Raw genomic sequence first — 23,421 nt, 5'->3', positions numbered from 1 at the left:
AAGTTTAAAAATATAATTAATTTCTATATTGTGTGAGATAAAGGCAGAGTGGCCTGCTTTCGAGCAACCTTGTGTTATAGTAATTGCATAAAGTAGGTAAATAATGAAACTTTCGATAAAAATAAATTCATATTGGCCAGATATTTCATTAAATTGGTTGAGAATGTTTACAAATTGGTGGGGGTGTAAGGGGGAGACTAGTAAAAGTCAGCCTCCCCAATCGTCAACCTCACCTGCCCGTTGGTAAGTCTCACCTCGTTGGTAAGTCTCACCTCGTTGGTAAGTCAGCAGGGTGCACCCTGCTGACTTACCAACGAGGCTCTGACGACCGAGTAATGGCGGTATAACTGGTTACAGCAGCTGGTCAATATCCACTGGCCGGTATCGGATCAGCACTGCGATCATCAACCCGCATGCCAGCGTGGTGATTATTGGCATAACTTTGTATGATTTGATGATATGATAATTTTACAATCAATTATATGTACATCGATTTGATGTTATTCTTTGTGTATGACATGGTCACAAGTGACCCAGATATAAATTAAATACAAACATTAACACAAAAATTAATAATAATATGCAAACACAGCAAATATAATCATACAGATAGGAAGGATAGGAATAGGTGTTCTGTACGTAATATCTATCTAGAATTATCAAGAAACAATTTAAATTTAAATCAAATATTGATTAACAACCAATATTCATGATATTGAGTTGATTATTTTTAAAAATGTGTAAAAACGCATCTAGTACAGCGAGGTTACTATACATTTGATGAATTCCTCAATGACAAGGTAGAATGGAAGCAGCCAGCCTCGCTCTCATCTCCCGCAAGATAGCAAAATGATTGTAAATGTTGATGTTGGAAAAGAGCAACTACTGAGTTTCTTGCCGGCTCTTCTCGGTAGAATCTGCTTTCCGAACCGCTGGTAGAGTCACACAAACATACATACTTGACGTTTCAAAGTGCTTATAAAGTAGGCCTACTTGAAATAAATGAATTTGAATTTGAATTTGATTGGTATTTGGTACAAATTCGACTGCATTATCCATACATGATACACTCCAGTCCTGTATAGACTCGAACGATGCAAAGATACCTCCCGGTGTCTTAGTCGTTATCATTTGTTATTATGGAATTCATCGATTTTGCAGTAACCACCATTTATTATATTTAAACTTAGGCACAGATTATAACCTTCGATATGATAAATTCCGAACCCGTGTCACTACAAATAGACATGACGTTTCAAAAGTGCATATAAAGTTCCACGTGAAATAAGAGAATTTAGATTTTGTATAGAAGCTATTACAGTAAGCTTTAGTGAAAAAAACTACCTAATATGAACGACAAAAGGGTAAAGGCGAGTAGCTTTTTCCTTTTTTTTTAATGAGAGGACATACAGAGGTGGAAAATGCATTCTTTTAGAGCTTCACACTCATTTTTCCGAAAGTTTCCGCTGTTTTATTTGGGTGCATTTCGTTAGTACGGAAAAATTGTTTTAGAAAAGAGCTGTTCAAACAGCAGCGTACGGACTTGTTCAAATATCGGTGCATTCTTCATGCTCTTGAAATATGTTCCATTTCTAGATATATGTAATAATATAATGCTGGAACTCTATCTAACCCACAGATCATTAGGAACTGCATTACATTCCCAGATGCAAAATTTGTTAGATATTGTGCTTTGTTCCAAGCTTTACATGAACAGAGTAATTACACTTCAAATAACACTGTCTACAAATTGCCGTCCTGTGTCTAACAACCTAAGGCGTAAGTGTTAAGCCTCATATGCCAGTAATTACACCGGCCACCACACTCTTTAGACCGGAACACAGCATTGCCACAATGCATTGCAACTGCTTAGCGGCAGAAATAAGAATGGCAATAGTTCTTCCCCGGACGAGCACTGTCACAAAAAACTCTAATACTACTAAAATAAAGTGTTGCTTCCGTTAACAGGTTATTGGTATCCCCTCACAGGTAGGCCATCTGCTTAGTTCGTTTCGCGCGAAAATGCGTTTGTTAGGATGCCCTTCCATAACACCCTAAGTAAGCAGTTGATCTGTAAGAGTTAGTTTAGAGAACGGAGAGTAACATAGGCTACGACTATATAGGCCGTTTGGCGGAGTGGTCAGCGACCCTGCTTTTGTGAGTCCAAGGCCGTGGGTTCGATTCCTACAACTTGAAAACGTTTTTTTGATGAAAATGAATGTTTTGCAGTGTCTGGATGTTTGTATGTATATTATAAGTGTTTATGTATATTATTCATTGAAATATTCATCAGTCATCTCAGTACTCATAACACAAGCTACGCTTACTTTTTGGTTAGATGTCGATTTATGTATTGTCGTAGTATATGTATTTTGTATGACGTACTAACGATTTTTCCAGGAAAAAAATCTTACGGTGGGTTCCCAAGATGTTGGAGTTGTGATCCCGCATTGGAAAGCTAAGAAGTTTTGATATAAGAATCGTACTAAATCGAAACGTTCGATCGGCTAATGTCTCTGTTACAAATTAGGAAAAGAGTGATCAGTAGCAAATTTGACATTTTGAAATGGTATTCTAGTATCGTTCACCTTTTTTATCCGTTTCATAGAACCTAAATTAAACATTCTGTGACGTTTGACTTAAAGGATCATTTGTAAATGAGCAACTTCTGCGTTTTTTGTCGGCTTCGTCTCAATAGAATTTGCATTCCGAAACAGTGGTAGTCACAACCAACGCAGGAACGTAAGGTAGGAATTCTTAAATTCTATCTATCTTTGTCTATAAACATGCCATATAACCACGCGGTGTGTGTCATGAAACGCGAAAGTGCAAGTATGTTTGTCCTTCCTTCTCGCCTTAACTAGGCAGTTGCGCTGTAAGAGATAACTCAAAGAACGGAGAGTAACATAGGCAACGTTTTATTCCAGGAAAATAAATCGTTTCCTATTTATTACTATTAATTATTAAGATATATATTAATTTATGAAAACCGTAAAAAAACGCGGACAAAGATCGTGGGTAGCAACTAGTTATTCCAAAAAAAATTGTGGGGTCCCAAGGTGTCAGAGTTGTGTAAAGGTAAGAAAAAAAAGCGAAGTTTTAATCTGAAAATTTTATTAAAAGCATGCCATTCGTTCTAGCGATTACAAAGACTCACTGAATTAGCAAACGTTTATAGCACTTCTCCTTTAGCGTTGAGGATTCTAAAGGAAAATTTAATAGCGTACAAGTGCCTACACGTGTAGGTAATATAGCCGCTGTGAGAGGATGTTATGTTATACATCTGCGGAGGGGAAGAACGTATTAAAATCTGTAACAAAATATATTTACAGTAGCTTTGTTTGCGGTTGCGCCCTCTTATCAAGTTCTTTGGTACGCAGAACTTGCATTAATTATTTTCTTATTTGACTCCAAGATAGCTTTTGACTGCAGTCTAACATTTTTTTTAAATTTAAAATTCACGGACCAAGATTATGGCCCACCCGATGGTAAGTAGGAGAGCATTGCCTATGGATCAGATCAACACTTCGCAGGGCTACAAAGAACACATGCTGCAACATGCCACCATGTCCGTCAACCTTAGGCGTAGGTGCTAAGTCTCACGTGCCTGTAATTACACCAGCAACCACGCCCTTTAGACCGGAACACAGCATTGCAAAAATGCTGCTTAGCAGCAGAAATGAGCTTGGTGGTAGTACTTCCCCGGACGAACTCTGTCACAAAAAGCTCCACCACACTTGGAGGTAAGCTATAATGCATTCATATTTTAGCGTATTAGCGATTTAAACTGCTTTGCCAATTATAAAACCACTAGCTGTTGCCCGCGACTTCGTTCGCTTTTGTTGTGACATGTGCCTCAGAAATGTGGCAGCACTTTATGTATTTAGGATAGCTAAGCCTGGTGTAAAATCGTTCCGGGGCGTCAAAGTTGCATGCGACCGCGATCCTTTGACGCCCCAACTTGGGCGCAGGCGGCTCCGCTGGGTTTTAGTGGGTATTCTGGCTGATGTTTCACCAGCCAGTGAGTCCCACATACCCTGCTGGAGGCTGCGCAGTTCGGTCTGCGCAGCCTCCGGCAGGGATGCCTAAACGCATTTCCCAGCGAAAAAAAAAAAAAAAAAAATGGTGTAAAATCGTCAAACACTTTCGTCCCCTCTCCCGAGAGAACTGAGCTTAATTTCGGGATAAAAATTCGGCATCCTATATTACTTCTAATACCTTAAGAAATATGTGTAAAAAATATGTATAAAAAAGTTTCGTAATGATCGGTTTAGTAGTTTTTGCGTCTTACATTCACAGCAGGGATAATCGATCACTACGCAGAATCGTTCTGAAGCTCAAATTGCTAAACGGCACGTCTTGATCGTTATAACTATAACTAATCACGCCCGAAGCTTGCAGAGGTGACTGAATTGCGTTTCTGTCTATCCCAAAAAAAAAAAAGTTTTTTTATAAAAAGTCACCTATGCCACCCTTGTGTCCCTAAATTTAACTTATATTCGAAAAATCAAGAAAATTCCTAGCTTTCTTGCCTCGTGAAAGAAAAACAAAACAACTAACAGGTATATCCGCATTTATATTATTAGTAAGTATATAAATAAACCTGTCTAGTTATCTAATAATCCCGTGACGCCTCTTAACACCCACCCAGTCTTAAGGCATTCGCATACCATATCGACTTAACGCCGACTCGACACCAATACCGCTTGAGTTAGAGCATATAAAAGTGCGCTTAATGTCCTGCGTAATAAAGTAAGATTTTGTAAGACATTGAATATAGTTAATAACCCAACAGCAGCTCGCTTACCACTCGTCGAATATATGTTGTTGAATTCACGACACCGTTCTGTAGGATTATGATTAGTATAAGTTTGCAAATCTTGCATCGGACTGCCGACGCAGAGCGCTCATTTCGCTTTTCGATATTGAGAATTTCACAGTCTCTTTTAAATTTTGACAACGAAAGATTACCGAGCACTCAATTTTTGTCACGTAATTGATGGAATAATGCCTCAGTTAGATGATCAATGATCGGCAAAGAGTGAGACAGATCAGAAGGCAAAGAAAGATAGAAGAGATATAAAACCACGCAGTGTATGTTCCGTAACGTTTCTATCACCAGTCTTTACAGATCTATCATAGAAGTCATTTTAGCATTAGCAAAGAGGGTAAAACTCTGTGAATGATGATACAAACACTTAATTTGGTAATATGTTGCCACTAAAAGCAACTAAAAGACAGGTGTAAAATAAAAAACTATACAGCAGAAATGAATGTGGTAGGAGTGATTATGTACTCACGGGCGACTAGTCTAGGCCGAGTCGAGAGAAGGAGTGGTCTGTTGGCGTTGAAACGGAGTTGTGTGGATAAATGGGCGAAGGTCTTAAATATACCTTTTGTAGCGTGTGTGTGGTTTTAAATCATAACATATTTCTCAGAATTCTCGTTCATAACAATAGACAATTTATTTGTATACCGTTGTGTAATATAATACCTAGTATGTAAAAATATACCAAGATGTTATTTGTACATTCAATTTCTATTTAATAATGTCTATGTAGGGACAAGCTATTATTTGCTTGTTGGCGTACTGGTTGGTGTATTTGACTAATGATAACAAAGTCCGGGATTGCATTGGCGGTGAGGACAAAAATAGCAACGTATTGGATTTTTCTATCTTGAAACCTCGTTGAAGCCCAATGGGCTTATAGAAGGTCCCGAGTTCAATACCCGGTAGGGACAATTTGCAGATATATTATTCTGAATTGTCTCCACTCTAGTATGGTGAGTTCGGCTGTGACTAGTTTCAAAACTACAGATAAATAAATGCCGCAAAGCGATTTCGCGTCCTGGTGCGTTGTTGCATAACCGATTAGGGATAGGAGTTAAATATACCTACCATACTATCTAACAGGTTAGCCCGCTACCATCTGAGACTGCATCATCATCTACCACCTGGTGAGATTGCACTCACGCACAAATAAGAAATTAAAATCATAATAACTGCTTCTATTTTATTAAGACTATCCAGTATTCATTTTGTTGACGATCTCTTTGGCGCAACGGTGAGCGCTGTGAATTAAGTAGGAGATCCCGGGTTTGATTCCAGGTAGGAGCAATTTGGGAATTTAAAATTTCTGAATTTTCTCTGGCCTGGTCTGGTGGGAGGCTTCGGCCGTGGCTAGTTACCACCCTACTGACAAAGACGTGCCGCTAAGCGATTTAAACCTCCGGTGGGATGTTATGTAGAAACCGATTAGAGGTATGACTACCATACTCCCTAAAATTTTAGCCCGCTAATATCTTAGACTGCATCATCACTTACCACCTGGTGAGATTGCAGTCCAGGGCTAACTTGTAGTGAAAGGGACAGGATAATGTCGTTACCTACCTAAGCTGGTGAAGATGATGATGTAGGAATGAACGTGTTTACGGTACCCAGCCGTGTGGTGACTGCAGATCCGAATAAAGCTGTCATCACCCCTCCTCTTTCCACTGGTGGGATTCTAGCGAGGAACGTTCAGTAGCCTCCTTCGTGCTACTACCCTCCCGACGGTAGAGATTGTTAGTCCAGCAGTGTTCTGGTATAGGCTTTTGATGATAACCGTATACCGTAAGTATTTATTTATTTATTTTATTTATTTATACTCTTTATTTGTACACCACTCAAAAACGAGACAAAAAAAGAACAAATACAATGAAGCAGGATACAAAAGGCGGCCTTATCGCTAAGTAGCGATCTCTGCCAGACCTTAGGATAAGGAAAACTAAAAAGAAAACAAATAGGTGGGGTACACTATTTAGTTCATACATACGAATATCTACATAATAATACATAAACCAGACTACACAAATAAAAAAAATACTATTAATAAAGTATACGGTTGGTAACCGATAACAGTAAGTGATGTTACGGATAAACTAATTAAGGCATATATATATAATCAAACCTCGAACTTCTTACATTGACACCGCATCGCCAATGGGTCATCAGATTGAAACCAGAGAGATTTTCCAACTACGCTAGAGGTATTATAGTGCGCAAAAAAGGTGCACTCTTTGTCCCCTCACTCCCAAAGTCCGATGGTACGGCAGCTCCGCCACGGCTGGAAGGAAATCAGGTGCAGTACCGATAGCATTACGTGCTCTTCAAGGCACGGGGGTGAGTCTGAGACTCTGCCAATTTCCAAACTCAAAGCTGCTACTACGGATTTAATATAAAACCCGGAGATCAAACCCCGGACGTGTAATCTGTGTGCTAACCACCGCACTAACAGCCGTCAGATTAATAACATCCAGAAAAATATGAAAGCATTCGTATAATGCTTACAAGTCTTTGTTCATTGAGTACGTACAATAAATCTATTGATCCAGTAAATGCGATACGATTGACTTGTTCAATGACGTGTGTAAGATTCATATTCTTATACGCCGAGAGAATGAAGTATAATGTATCTAACGACCAGTGAGATGTTATTACTTGTGTTACCTGTTGTTTTCGCAATTTTTTTTAAGTGTATAGACTAAGATTCATACTCTCACACGCCGAGAGAATGAAGTATAATATATCTAACGACCAGTGAGATGTTATTACTTGTGTTACCTGTTGTTTTCACTTTTTTTAAAGTGTATAGATAAGCGCTTGACTGCAATCGCACCTGAAAGTAAGTGATGATGCGCTCTAAGATAGAACGCGCTGGCCTATTCGCTATTAATTTTAAGGCACTAAAGGCAGGGAATACTGAAGCCCGAAGGGCATTCCAGATCTTTGCGGTGGAACGAGGAAGCAAAACGCCTGCCTTGCAATTTGGTGGTAGTTTGATGGCGTTAGTTTGCACGGTTGTTTCCCGTCACATAAAGACCCGTCCAGTCCATAAGCGGTGTAGCGTGCTATGCCGCGTAGAACCCGATTAGGATAACTACCATAGCCATAAACGGTTAGCCCGCCTATCATCTTAAACTGCATCATCACATACCACCGGTGAGATTGCAATAGAGAACGTGGAGTGGGATAGAAAATCGGTTAGATGGTCACAACGAAAAGTAGGGCAAAAGATAGCAAGAAGTAACGTAAAAGTGGTAGGGCAAGACGGTTGAAATTCCAAGTGGCCGCTTGTAAAGGGTCCCAAAACGGTCAGGGCCGCGAGTATAGGAAGCTGAAAGATTGGCTGACATTTTATCATCATCACAATTCATTTCATCCGACAGACCTTCACAGCTTTTTCTTACTCCATGCCCCCGTGACGCTGGTACAACAAACCTTCCGAATCAAGTCCATGCCCGGTTTTTAGCGTGTTAACTCTATTGGTCATATAAACTCACTGGTAATATATAATATTCTTTTGTATTCGGTATTTTATTATCTAACTACATATATACACAGCGAATTTTGAAAACAGTTCAGTATATTTGTGTAGATATTTTTTCTTTATTTATTTTCAAGACGAATAAGAATTGGATGGATGGATTCTAGATGTCAATAAATCAAAGGTACCAAAATGAAATCGTAAGTTCTGCAAAGGTTATGACTTAAAACTGCCATACCTTTAAAAGGTTAGCTCTCAAACATCTTAGACAACGTCATCAATTATTATCAAGTGAGGTAGCAGTAAGGACTAATTTGTAGTGGCATAAAAAAAATCTTCATTGTAACAACGACAATACGTTACGATGAAGCTAAACGTACGTATAGAACTAAACTGCGGAAGATCAGTTTGGTGTGGAGTTTAAATGTTGAAGAAATTCAAAATTTCACCGATTTCCACTTACCATCAAATGGCCCATCTGTTTGGTCCGTCAATTATCAATAAAAAAAGGCGTTTGAAGTCTACTTAACTACGGCGTAACTACGGCCTCAATTCCGCCCTTTTCTTCTCATCCTGAGAAGAGACGCGTCACCTGTAGTGCACAGGTAATGGGTTGAAAATGATGGTGATGTTCATTGGTAATGGTTTTCCACTAACCATCAGGTGTGCCACAGGCTTGGTCCGTCAATTACTAAAAAAAAAATAAAAATTAAACCAACACGCGATCAAGCTCACGATAACATATACAGACATAACATAAGAGAGGCTCGTGTTTCTGGAAATAGGTCAAGCGATGATCAGCTGCTTCACAAACCTTAAGTATCAACGCCTCGGCTGGGAATCATAAAAGGCAATGTCCGCCGTCATTTCAATAGGGAAATTGGCCTTTTTATGAATAGCTCATAAACTGCAATCATGGTGTCAAATATAAGACGCATCGTTTAGGCGTCGATTAGTAACTGATTCACGGGCGGCGAAACTATGTTGGGTGGGAATTTGCGGAACTAAATATAATTTATGCTCAGAAAGACTCCTTCTCCCAATTGTCCAGACTGTGGTGTAAGGGAAGATGTTTATCACATTCAGATGGAATGTGTAGCGAGCGTAGCGAGGTTGACAATAAAATGTTGGCCGATGTTAACATAACTTTGTCAAACTCCTATTCTGAAGCCGCGACATCTTCATATTGATTTAAGATTAATGTAGACTTAGAATAAGCTAGTTTGGAAGTTAGTTATTGTAGACCCACAAGACCTAAATACTTAGTCACTTTAGTCACTCAGCTCTTTAAAGAAAGTAAAAAAAACTCACTTTTTTGGAGTGTTGTGCTTTTATAAGTGCTCCGAGAAAACTTGTTTTTTTTTTTTAATTTTTAAGTTTATCTGGTCTGGTGAGAGGATTTGGCCGTCGCTAGTTACCAGTTTTCCAACATAGACGTGCCACCTAAAGATTTAATATTCCGGCGTGATGCCACGCAGAAATATCTGTCTTAGACCGCATCGTAACTAACCACCAGCTCTTGGTGCCAGTTTTTAGTGCTATATACAAAAAGTTAGACGTGGGAACTTAATGATTTGCAAGGGTTAAATTCACAAAAGATTTTACGCAAAGCACGGTACCCATTTAACTTGTGTTACAGATTTTTTTATAAAGTGGGTAAATAATTAAACGTTTCATAAGTATAAATTTATATTGGCGAGATATTTTATTAAATTGAATAGGTTTCTGACAAATACGCTAATAATTATAATGTAAATAAATAGATTTCAAGAAACAATTAAAATTATATTTGATTAACAACCAATGTTCATGACATTGAGTTGGTGGGTACTTTGATATAAATACGACTGCGTTATCGACACACTTTAGTTCTGTATGGAATCGAACGATGCTAAGATACCCCCCGGTGTCTTAGTCGTTATCATTTGCTTTAGCTAAGCAAAGAAGGGCTGTTTAATTTTTCTACCACTCTTTAATTCAGACATAAATAGACAAGGTTACATTATTTAAGTTTAAATATAAAAACTTACCTACTGCGTAAGCACATTTTTTGCTCAGTTTATTAAGTATTTATATTTTCATTTAATAAATAGAAAGTAATAAAAAAGGCGAAATGAAAGAGCCTCATTTGGTCCGTTATAAAACTTCCCGCGCAAACTTTATGTTATAAATAAACATCGCAAGTTTATAAAGAACTCGTAAAAACCGAGGGACCGGGGATATTCAATTTATCATGTAAGTGGATTACAGTTAACTTTTTTCTAACCCCCCAAACCCAATACCCAATATACGAGGATACTACGAGAGGAAAGTATCATCAGGTATTGAAGCTATAAAAGTAAAGAAAAAACGAGTACTAAAGGATGTACCTACGTATTTCATTACTAATAGAATGGATACCCGTACAGTTGTATAGTAATTTGTTACATTTTAACAGACTACAAAAAAGGAGGTTTTTATTATCGGTTGTATTTTCTTATTTTTTTTTACGTTAATTACCCCAGAATCGCTTATTAACAGTTTGAAAATAATATTCCCACCGTTATTAGTTTAAGATCTATTGTTGGGATCCTGGAGAAGCTGAACCGAGAACTCTTCAAATATTATAGGTATTAGAGTATTATTACAGATGACTGATGAATATTTATCAATAATATAAATAAATACTTAGAATATACAGATAAACACCCAAAAATTCATTCTTTCATTGTAAGAATTGTAACAATTAATCACTGAAACAGTAATCTTAACAAAGTGAGATTGAGTAAAAAATAATAGGCTGTACAAGCCTTTTATTTTTTGTCTATTCCTGGCCCTAGTTTCCTACTTGAATATACACAAATCAAGATAATCCTTTTGAAGAGTTAAAAAACAATTTTAACTCTTATGTTTTAGAATAAGTTCAGTTAAGATCCTTAGGTACTCGTACATTATAAATGCGAAAGTGTGTTCGTTTGTTTGTCCTTCCTTCACGCCCTAACCAAGCAACCAATTAACTTGATTTTGAAGTAAAACTTCTTTAGGCGCGACTAGGGAGTAACTCAGATTTCTTTCTGACGGAAGTAACGCTTACGTCAGACGGCTGTGTTGTTTTCGCTATATATATAATTTGGATTGGTCGTAAGTATATATCATATACTCCACGCTTCTTGACTTATACGCCAGCTAGTGGCAAATATCATAATCAATTTTGATTATTTATTTCCAATATTTTCAAACGGATCAATTTTGAATAGCAAAGTGAATAAAAATACAACAGCTTTAAAAAAAAGTTTATTGAAAATCTCTTAATATACTTGTTTATTTATTTCTTTTGTAATAAATAAATAAATTGGCATAGAGTTATTTGAAAGGACGGAGAGTCAATCGACAATCTATCAAACGGTTCAGTAATGTCTATCAAATGGAGTAACGCGACCCAATTTTCACGCTGTCCTTTTAAGTCTTTCACTAGTTCATCCATCTGTCATTCTGCCTCGGACAGCAGTTTAGTTGATTGTTTCCATTCGACCACGATTTCTTACTGTGATTCTTGTTGTACTATGTAAAAAAATATCGCCTTACACTCAAGCTCAGCTCGTACCCCAAAATTACGATTGAATAAAATGTATGAATATATGTTAAAAGAAAAAAAATATAACAGAAAACAAGAATACATAGAGCAAGTTAGATAGACAGTACAATCGATTGAATCAGACTTAATATAAATGCTTCTGAACAGGGGTTTGGGAATTCCCGACAATTGCATAGTCCCGGGACACGAGACAGCCTAAAACCGTAGACTTTTAAGAAAGCATACTGATTTAATAAAATAGGCCTTTAATAAAATCACAGAACAACCAATATGACGGGCAGTATGGCTTTATTGTACCTATTGTGTACTCAGTAGTTAAAGAATAGACCAAGTGATTATTCACTAAAAAAACAGATGGCGTTTCTTCAATTATTTGGAAATAAAAAAGATAACATAACAATTTTCACAATCTTGTCTCACCTTGAGTCTCAGCCCGAGAGCCTCGGGACTACACAACTAATATTATAAAAAGCCCCGGGAATTCGGGACACTAGACGTCGCGGGATCCAAACCCTACTCTGAACGTTTTTGTTCATAATCCATGTCTACTATATACGATACGATGGGAGGCTTCGGCCGTGGCTAGTTACCACCCTATCGACGAAGACGTGCCGCTAAGACACTAATTGTGTTCCGGTGCATGTTGCGTAGAGACCGATTAGGGGTATTACTACCATAGTCCCTAACAGGTCAGCTGAGATAGCTGTCAAGAGCTAACCTATAGTGGAATAAAAAAAAACGTTTGTGTGTGTGTACATGTACACGCGTAAGAAGTTCTTTGGCGTAGAATTTTATCTTTCGCCTTATTCGACGTTTGTAGAAATAAGACGCTAACAATAGAAAAAAAGGTATTGCTTGAATTATTGAAAGCCAACTGGCAAACCTTTTTTTAGAAAAACCATAACCATTTATATCTTCATGGTGTCGGTTTTATGTGACGGTGTGCGCGCGCATCGTTAAAATTTACTCTCACCATTTTTCCCTAACGCGCCAAAAGAAGCCTACAACCTTTAATTTTGATTGAAATATTTCGAAATCACTCTTTGGAATGTTAAAACTATTTCAAAAAGTTGGCATCCGATAATTCAATAATGGAAACACACCGTAACGCAATTTCGAGTGACTCACTCAATAATCCGGGTATGATTGATAGAATTACTTTTCGTTCGACATTCATCGTGTTACCGAGTTGTAAATAAACGTGATATTTCGGGTGTTTTGTTTTGAGAAACTATTCTTGTTATACCGCAAACATACTTACGTGATAAATGCTTTCTGATGTTTTATTTTTTAGTTGTTTTGTGCTCATTTCTCGCAGCAACCTAGTTTTAGAAATCTGCCTCCGCGTCGGATATATGAACATATATTAAAGGAATCTTAGTTGCCCAATATGGCTTACTGAAATTCTAAGTAAGTAAGCTAATATTTTTGATGAATTAATTGTCGCGACTACATAATATTGTTTACAAATCGTCAATTATTAAATTCCCAATTTCTAATCTAACCTAACATTATTTGTGGTAGCATAGGGAAAAAGAGCCTTTACTTTTTTCTATTAATCGCTACGTATTTTATAGTCGCCCAGATAGTATAAATTCGCCAACACAGTGTTTTTATTCGCCCATTGAATTAATTTTTTTCAAACCTAATTTTAAATGCTGCTTCGTTAAGGATTAGAGTATCTATAGAGTACTATACAACGATAATATTCTGCCACGGGAAATACGTTTAACGAAAACTATTATAATATAAATAAAATAATTCGCACGATGTGTCACTTAGTTTTCCGCACAGCTGGACTTGGGTTATTCCGCAAATTTATTGCACATTGAATAAGGCACTAAAACGAACGACACGTAAAATGATTGCGCAATTTTTAGCTTTAACAACGTACGATAGAGTACAATTTCGGTCGCGATCGGTGGGTTATTTTCGCTAAATACCCTATGCTATTAGTTTTATGGACGCGTTAACACTTTTGAAGCTTGACCTCTGGCTAATTGCGCTAAGAGTCATACGGATGTGGTAAATAGAAGTAGCTTTACAAATAATGCAGAACAGTATAATTATATAGCTATTGCCCAACTATTACTATCGCAACAGAGCGTCAGAGTAATTGCTACTGGCTGGCTGGCTTGCTTTCTTTGAGATGTCTCTCATGAAGTTTTTTTCTTTTTTCATAGTAAACTTTTATTACATCGTCTCAGACTTTTTCGACTGTGTGTTGCATGTCGTGTAACGGTCGGCCGCGGATTAGGGAAAAAGTGACAGGTGCCAATATGGCGGCGCCTATGGTTCGCTGACCGTGTAGTGTAATAGTTTATCACTCATTTGTGCCAGTGCTCCATTAAATATTGGTAACATTTATAAACTGTGAAACTCATGATGAAGATGGAATTGATAAAAGAATGATTGTAAATAATTGAAAAACGGATCATTTTGATCCGATTACTTAACGATTATAAAATATAGTTTTTAGTGTTTTAATATGTGTAGATATATCATCTACATAATTGTTAAGGATTAGTTATTATGCCGCGGTGGTACTCTTCCCGTCTCCTCATTAATTATTTTCCAAGTAGTTTTGATTACATTATTGCTATTTTTTATTTTATTCTGTATGTATCGGGACTTTTCCAAGAAGCAATCGCGTTTAAAACTCCTGGAATACAATTTAACACAATCTCTAAACTCAGCATCAGTATTGTATTGACGTTCTGCATAAAGTTCGTACATTTTTTGCCTACTCTTATGCAGTTCAATTGATGCCCACTCACTAAAAACTAAAGCAAACTACATTATCTATGTCGTACTCTAAAACACAAAGTTCAATAAAAATATTAGTTATCATTCCCATTTTCAAAGTATAGAATTAAGATTGATGATGCAATTTTTAAACTCTTGATAGAATATTATTCCGTCCGTTCCGTAATGTCTATAATGTGAATAAAAGTTTCACCACACAATCCTTTTTTTTAAATTACGATAGGCCAGCGTTTGACGACACTCATGCCTATTAGAAAGTAATGATGCGGCCTAGGTTTGAGCACGCTTGCCTAGAAAAAGCCTATACACTCTTGCCTTGAAGGTACTCAAATTATACGTGGCAGGAAACACAGTTGCCGGGAGGGCGTTCCACGTCAAAGTTAAAAAAAAACTTAAGTATCATAATCATAAAAAAACAGAAACATAAATAAAAAGATAAAAACGCATTCCCATTAAAAAACCCAAATATCCAATAGGTTACTACTGTTTGGTTTGTTGTAGTTCATAAATGATTTTAAATTGAAAATCTTCGTAAAGAAGACCAAAGACCATAAATCATTGAAAATAGGAAAAAAATGTCTGCTACATTTTTCAATGCGGCCAGATTCTGCCTATTTAGGAAATTTATAACGCTCTGAATACGACGCTAAAATAAACAGGAAACTAAACTGTGCGAAATTGAACTTTAATCAACAAAACAGAGAGTTTAGTTTCGATTGGAGTTACGTTGGTCATCATATATGCAATATAGCAACAGTTTTACTAGCCCGTAAACTCGCTTTTGAATTGCTGACCTTGTTTTTAGTCTTCAGTTTCTATGATCTGTGAGAGTGACACTTCAGAGGTATTTATACGATAAATATGAGCTGCATCACGCGAACGATCTCATGTCTAATGCGAAAGGAAGTATGTTTGTCTGTTACCACCCGCCTGTGATTGCATCTTGGAGAAAAATAACTAAAATAAAAAGCCTTTAATTATATTTTACGTACTAATTTTGTTCCTATAAACATTTACGTTTAAGTTGCCTCTACGGCGTAGGCTTCCCCAAAGTCCACACCTTTGATGGAAAATATCTCGCCACCTCTTTCTTTGTCGACCTCTTTTCCTCGTCTCATTTCGTGGAACCCATTCAGTTACTTTCTTAATGTCCATCTCTCTCGTTGCAACCGGAAAACATGTCCTGAGAAAATTTTCGGTGAGAGTGGATCACCTAGTCTGACGACCTTTTTTTTGGGAAACTCACGACCTTCCTTCTCAAAATTACCTTAGCTTTGCATTTTGTGTACACGCTTTTTATTATGTTGACATATTTTGGATGAATACCTTGTTCCAATAAAGATGACCATATTGTGTAGTGGATAAAGTCAAATATCATCTTGGAGATAGACGTAGGATATTATTATTATTATTAAATTCTTATTGCACACACAAAAACAAAATAAAAAAAGAAACACAATAGATAAAATTAAAAAAAAAAAAACTAGTTAAGGTGTGCAAAGGCGGTCTTATCGCTAAAGCGACCTCTCACAGACAATTGGCGAAAGTAGTTGTAACAAGGAAACGGGTCGGTGCGGCAATAAAAACTCTTTATTGCCGCATGCCGATTTTTAAAGTTTAACAACAGTATCATTTTCTATAACAATACACACATCGCCATCTAGCCCCAAAGTAAGCGTAGCGTAGTGGGTACTAAGATAGCTGTTGAATGTTTCTATAAATATAATGCACATAAATACTTATAATATACAGATAAACACCCAGACACTGTAACAAAATCATGTTCAGCACACAAACATTTTTCAGTTTTGGCAATCGAACCCACGGCCTAGGACTCAGAGAGCAGGGTCGCTGCCCACTGCGCCAGTCGGCCGTCTAAACCTTACTACTTCATGCTGTTACTTTGGTAGTTGTAGTAAAGCTTTTTGTGACGGATTTCTGCCGCCAACCAGCATTGTTGGAATGCTGTGTTACGCTTCGAAGGGCGTGATTGCCGGTGTAGTGTTACTACTAGTGTTACGGTGTTGTGGCACTCAGGTTGATGGCGGCACGTTCCAGGACGTATTCCTTGCGTGCCCTGCGAAGTTTTTGTTTGAAGGCGATGGTTATCCATTTACCATCAGGTGGGCCATCTACTTCACTGTAAAGTTTTTCAGTAATGCATGCTTGCATAAAAATCCATGCGATAAATTGTTATAAAATTTTCCCCACTCTCTCCCCCTAAAAGCTCTTACGTAATAAATGAAGTGGTTGCTCTGCGGATACAATTTATTTTAGACTTGCATTTTGAGGGCAGCTTAAAATACCTAATAGAGTATAGAGTAGGAACACGAACTAGCCAGACTTGGAAGAAAAAGCATAAAATATATAATGTAAATTAAAAGTAAGTTACCATTTATCTATTTAATGTTACGTAATATAAAATATTTTCCAACGGCATCAATATTTTAAGAGTACCTATCATCAAAATAATTATGGGAATTTGCTCTTTCAATACACATAGAAAAAGGTGCATGTACAAAATACACAAAACAAACAGTTACGATATTCACAAAAGCATGCAAATGTATGTGTTTGGGTGCTTGTGTGAGTCTTCATTTATGTAGAAGTGCAATCATAAATTAATGATTTCATATAATTTATTATCTCTCGCGATGCAGTTTAGTTATTCTTTAATTGTGTTTTCGCCAGACGCAGTATTATGGAATTCTGAGCATAATTTGTATTTGATTTTGAAACAACCAGTAGGCGCCGCTGACGTGATGAACACCCAGACACTGAAAACCGCTCATGTTCACCACGCAAACATTCTCCAGTTGTGGGAATCGAACCTACAGCCACTCAGAAAACGGGGTCGCTGCCCACTGCGCCAATCGGCCGTCGATGAACACTGATTAGAGGTATGGGCTTAATACTTAAACCTGACCTAACCTAACTGCCGTACCCCTAATGCGTTATCTGTGACAAAGCCTAACTAGATAATAATGGTTTGATAAATAGGTAAGCTTAAAACAATAGAGTAGCATTGTTTTCTTGCAGACATGATGTTTTACTAATAGCAAATCGAAACTCCTTCAAAAGATATAAGTAGGTATCGTCAATAGAACGAGGTCGTTTAGTAAACTGCCGCCATAATGGATCATCGCATTTGGGATCATTGAGGATATTTTAGCTATTATACTTGCAATTTCACGCGGCATTGCCTACGTGGTTTGTGATGAATAGCTCTCCATAGGTAATGGTGAATGGTTAGAAGAATAACCTTATACGATAGAAAAAGAGCTTTTACTAGAATTAGAGCCTCTTGTGACAAAGCTCGTCCGGGGAAGTACTATCTATCTGAAGAGCGTGGTTAACTTGTAATTACAGACACATTGGGCAACACCTACGTCTCAAATTAATGGACACTGGGCGGAATGTTGCAGGACGTGCTCAAAGGATGGTGGAAGAGTTTGGCCGTGGCTAGTTACCACCCTACGGACAAAGACCTGCCGCTTAGCGGTTTAGTGTTCCGATGCGATGTCACGTAGAAACCAATTAACAGGATAGCCCGCTACCATCTGCAACTGCATCATAACTTACCACCAGGTTAGAATGCAGTCAACTTGTAGTGGAATTTAAAAAAGTATGACGTTATATGATTGGTCTGACAGTAAAATTACTGAATACGGAAGCTGATGAAACTCACACTCGAGCCCAACGAATATGCCAAAATAATTAAACCTTCCCGTCACCGCACTGGCCCGCATCGCGACAGGTTTGCGATGGCCCTTGTCACTGGATTAACGGCTAAATGAATGTTATTATAATCTGTTAGACGGATAACCCAGTGGATAACACTTTGACCCCCCTTTCAAAGAAAACAAAGATACCTGGCACGTGCGTTTCTAATTTAAGCAGTTAAATATCTTAAAATGCTTTAAGGGTGAAGGAAAACATCGTGAGGAAACCGGTTTGCCTGAGAGTTCTCCATAAGGTTGAAGTTCTCTAAGGATTCTACACCCGATTTATGTGGGCAGCATACAGGACTGCGGCCTAAATCTTTCTCAATCTATTAAAAATGAAAAAAAACCACGACACGAATTTCGTGGTGGCGGCCATCTTGGATTTTTTTATAGTTTGTGGTATGCTACCAATCAAGCCCTTTTATGAGATACACACATTGATGGAGTTGAGAAAAAATGTATAACGTAATCCGCAAATTTTTAGGGCGGCCATCATGGACCGATTTTCATCAAACATAGCTAATAAATAAGAACATTCCCGACTAATTCACCTTGCAAACAAAAAAAACATAATCAAAATCGGTTCATACCGTCATACGATGCCACAGACACATACACACACACACACACACGTTAAACTTATAAAACACCCTCCATCACTAGCAATAAGGGATTTTTTTATGATGCAAATCCTTTCAATTATTTTTTTATTCAATTACAGTCAAGGGCGAGAACTGCAATCTCACTTGGTGTTTAGTGATGATGCAGTCGAAGATGGTAGCGACTAAGGGATTATGACAATTATATTAAACCCCTACTCGGATTCCACGCGGCTTCGTACCGGAACGCTAAATCACTTAACGGCACGTCTCTGTCGCAATTCACAATTTTTTAACTTAAAACCACAGCGCTCACCGCTGTTCCAGGGAGGTCTTCAATATATTCACAAACAACTGAGGTGTGAATTATGAAAATTAAGCTTATTTTGCTAACCTCCGCGAACAGCAGGAGAATCTGTATGGTGTAATTTATAATTTCTTCAATCCGTATACTCTACACCAAGCAGATCTTCGGCAATGTACCCTCTACGCACGTTTCGCTCCGAAAACCTCCGAAACCGGAGCATCCTCAGGAGATGTTGACTTTACAATGAATAATTGTTAACAATTATTAGCATAGCAAATTAATCTTAATTGTCATAATATATCATGGATTTACGCAAAGTAACGCCTGCTTCTATCCAATAGAGGTGTGAATTATAGATTCATTTTAATTCTATTATTTATTGACATATCTAAACTGTTAGTAAACTCTATTACTATATTAGTGTAGCCCATTCCATTAGATCAGCGCTAATGGGCGCACCGATAAGCCGTCGTTTTATTAGGCTTAATCCTCGCGTTTAAACGCGTCATTTACGCAGGCTTACTATTAAACGCCAATAATCTTTTATCTAAATTATTTATATCATCAATAGCTTGAATTTGAAAAGCGGTGATAGCCCAGTGGGTAGGACTTCGACTTCACTTTCGGGGGCGCGAGTTCGAATTCCAGCAAGCACTTCTAACTGTTCTCAGGCCGCGATTGCCAGAGAGTCGCAGGTTCAAATCCTGTCTGTTCCGAAAATGGTTTATATTCATTTTAAATTTATAAAATTCATAATTTTTCCAAGTGTAGATCAAAACACTAATAAAAATTATATAAAAAAAAATATGTGTATAAATTATTTGTATTTAAACAATGATAACAAGATTATTAACTCTGGTTAGAAATAACAATAATTGCGAGATGATTATATGATTAAATAATAGAAATAAATAATTTTAATAAACCATAACTTTTCTAAGTTATGTGCGTTTTAAGCCAATAAAATATCACTTGTTTGAACGGTGAAGTAAACGTCACTCAAAGGTGTGTGAAGTCTACCAATCCGCACTGGGCCAGCGTGGTGGACTACGGCCTTAACCCCTTTTTATTGTGGGAGGAGACCCGTGCCCTGTAGTGGGCCGGTAAAAGGTTGTTATGATGATGATCAATATTTTAAAACAGTCAATTTTTGGACTAAAGGCCTCACCTACCGGTTTGCCCATTATCACCACGTTGGACAGACGGATTGTTGATCGCAGTATATCGTAGTAGTAGGCCTTATCAATGCTTTCAATTGAATTTAAATTTAATTTAAGTGGTTCTTGCTCCAGAGATGGGCGATAATAACTGCGACTCAGTCTTGCACTATAGCAGTATTATCGAATTTGGGTTTCATGACACACATTACCTTATGTTCGCCTTATTTTGTATTTTTAGTTTACTGTGTAACTGTTACTTGATATAAACCTATTATTATCAGTATCTAGAGCCCGTATGTTCTATTATCACTGATACCATTACCTAAGACAGGGTAAGTCAATACAAATACTTGGGTTAAATAAAAAAATATATAATATATATATATATATATATATATATATTACGATATTACACACATCGCCACATAAGTTAGCGTAGCTTGTGTTACGAGCACCAAGACAACTGATGAATAAAATACATAAATACTTATAAAATATAGATAATCACCCAGACACTGCAAAACATTCATGTTCATCAAACAAACATTGTCCGGTTGTGGGAATCGAACCCACGGCCTTGGACTCAGAAAGCAGGCTGCTCACTGCGCCAATCAGCCGTCAATGATCAGTAACAAAATGGATCACAGAATTGAAATCAATTGTAGAATTGAAAAAGCCCGTGCAGCCTACCGAAAAATGGAAAGATACTTTGCGACCGCAATCTCAGTCTTCCATTACATATAAAAGTCCTTCGCTGCTACGTCTTCTCCGTTCTCCTATATGGGGTAGAAACCTGGACACTTACGGAAGCCCAATGCAAAAAAATAGAAGCTTTTGAAATGTGGGTAGTGGTCTGCATAGAGGGTATGCACAGGGTATGCAGATGGAGAAAATTTCCAGTAGGTACAAAGTTATAAAAAACTTAAGCATAGGCATTGTAAGAGTTATAAAAAGCCCACCCTTAAGTATTTATAAGTCGTACAGGAGATTTTCTTCATTTTATATAATCTGCATACCCTGTGCATACCCGCTATGCACGCCACTGAATGTGGGTATATAAAAGAATGCTGAGGTTTATTTCGGTAGAGCCTGTAAAGGTATATAAAGGAATGTAAAGGTTTAATTGGGTAGGCAAGAATCTGGAAATAATGAAAACTATTAAACCAAGGAAAGATAGAGTATTTTGGTCATATTATAAAAAACAATAAATATGACCTCCTTCAGCTCACTATTAAGGAAAATAGCCACCTGGCCAAAGAAGAACATCGTGGCAAAAAAATTTACGCCAATTATTGTTCGGAAAAAGTACCCAATCGTTGTTAATAATAATAATAATAATAATAAAAATCCTTTATTGCCATACACTATTGCTAATACAAGATTAATAACTAAAAGAATCATCCATTAATATTAACAATATGGCAAATGGCCGCAAACTCAGCCTTATGCTGTGCATTAGCAACAATGCTCAGCGCTGATTTTCAGTCTGCACCAGTATCCGACTGAGCAAACAACCGCGACGCCCGAGTAAATTTAAGAAAGAAATTTAAATAAAAGAGAAAAAAAAAATCCAAATAAACTGTAAAAGAGAGCCAATAAAACTAAAACTAACGCAAACTTAAATTAAACAAGTAGGTAAATAAAAGTAATTAAAAAATAAAAAAATAAAATGAAAATAAAATGAAATGAAATGAAATTGTAGAAAAAACAAAAAATAAAATAAATACATAACATATACATACTTCCAAACAGTACTCATTTTGCATAGACAAATCTCGCTGCTTCAATTTGTAAGTTAAGGTATAAATTTTTTAGCTTGCAGTTTCGTCAAAAGATCAGATAGCCTTAATGGTTGCCAACCTCCGATTGGAGTCAGCACTGCAAGAAGAAGAGCCCTTAGTCGTCTCGTACGACACCCGCAGAAAGAAAGGTCCCTTATCAATCCACTTTTCCACAAATCAGGACAAAAAGTTCAAGTACAAAAAAAATGGTGGGTATTTATTATTTGTACAACAATTACCTACTCCAGTATCTACTAGCTAATAAAAAACATGAATAGAATAACCTATATTGCCACTGGCATTTAAATACAATTATTTACCCAAAACAAAACGGTTTTTTTAGCTTTTATAGCAGCCGTATCTAAAGAATATTTGCATGCTTTTTCGCATTAGGTATTTTTGTAGTTTTTAAGTAAATAAAGTATGTAAGTTCATAAGTTTATTTTATTTTCATTTTATACATACTTTAAGCACCATCCACTTTCCACCTTTTTATCGGTGTCGCAAGCAGCCTTTAAAAGATCACTTTTACAGATAAGGCCGCCTTTGAATCTAGTACTAATCAATATAACAGTTTTTCTTGCGTTTTCCCTATTGTGTTTTGGTGCAATAAAGTTTTTCTCTGCTATTCTAATACTGGCCCAATCAAGAAATTTAACCCCAAGCACAAAAGACGACAGCTCTTTCGATAATTTGTGTGCAAACTTTATTATTATTTAAAACTATGTAGTTTTAATGTCAAAATAAAGGATTTTCAAAGAATGAGCCCAAATAGACACTTTTGAACCGATTTAAAAAAAGGAACAGGTTCTCTATTCGACCTTTCTAGCGCAACGTCGAGCGCTGTGAATTTACCTAAGTAGGAGGTTCCGGGTTCGATTGCCGGCAGAGGCAATTTGGGAATTTATAATTTCTGAATTGTCTCTGGTCTGGTCTAGTGGGAGGTTTTGGCCGCAGCTTGTTACCACCGTACTTAGATGATTTAGTGTTCCGGTGCGATTGCGCGTGGAAACCGATTAGGGCTATGACTACCGTACTCTCAAACAGGTTAGCCCGCTACCCTCTTAGACTGCATCATCCACCAGGTGAGATTGCAGTCTAGGGCTAACTTGTACTGGATTAAAATAATATATATTGTGTGTGTTTTTTTTATTTGTTACGCGATAAGTACTAACAACGCGACCCATGTAAAAAGCGTAGAGT

The 23,421-nt window shown here is 37.2% G+C and overlaps 1 protein-coding gene across 1 annotated transcript in view; it reads right to left on the bottom strand.

The window, feature by feature from the left end:
* Positions 1-23,421, bottom strand: part of LOC120629627 (allatostatin-A receptor) — a 163,966-nt gene that overhangs the window by 114,031 nt on the left and 26,514 nt on the right. The gene's annotated exons all lie outside the window — the stretch shown is intronic.

This window comes from Pararge aegeria, chromosome 14 (assembly GCF_905163445.1).
Source record: "Pararge aegeria chromosome 14, ilParAegt1.1, whole genome shotgun sequence".
Taxonomy (NCBI): Eukaryota; Metazoa; Arthropoda; class Insecta; order Lepidoptera; family Nymphalidae; genus Pararge; species Pararge aegeria.
Note: the sequence above shows the minus strand (reverse complement) of the source record. Positions and strands in the feature narration are given on the sequence as shown.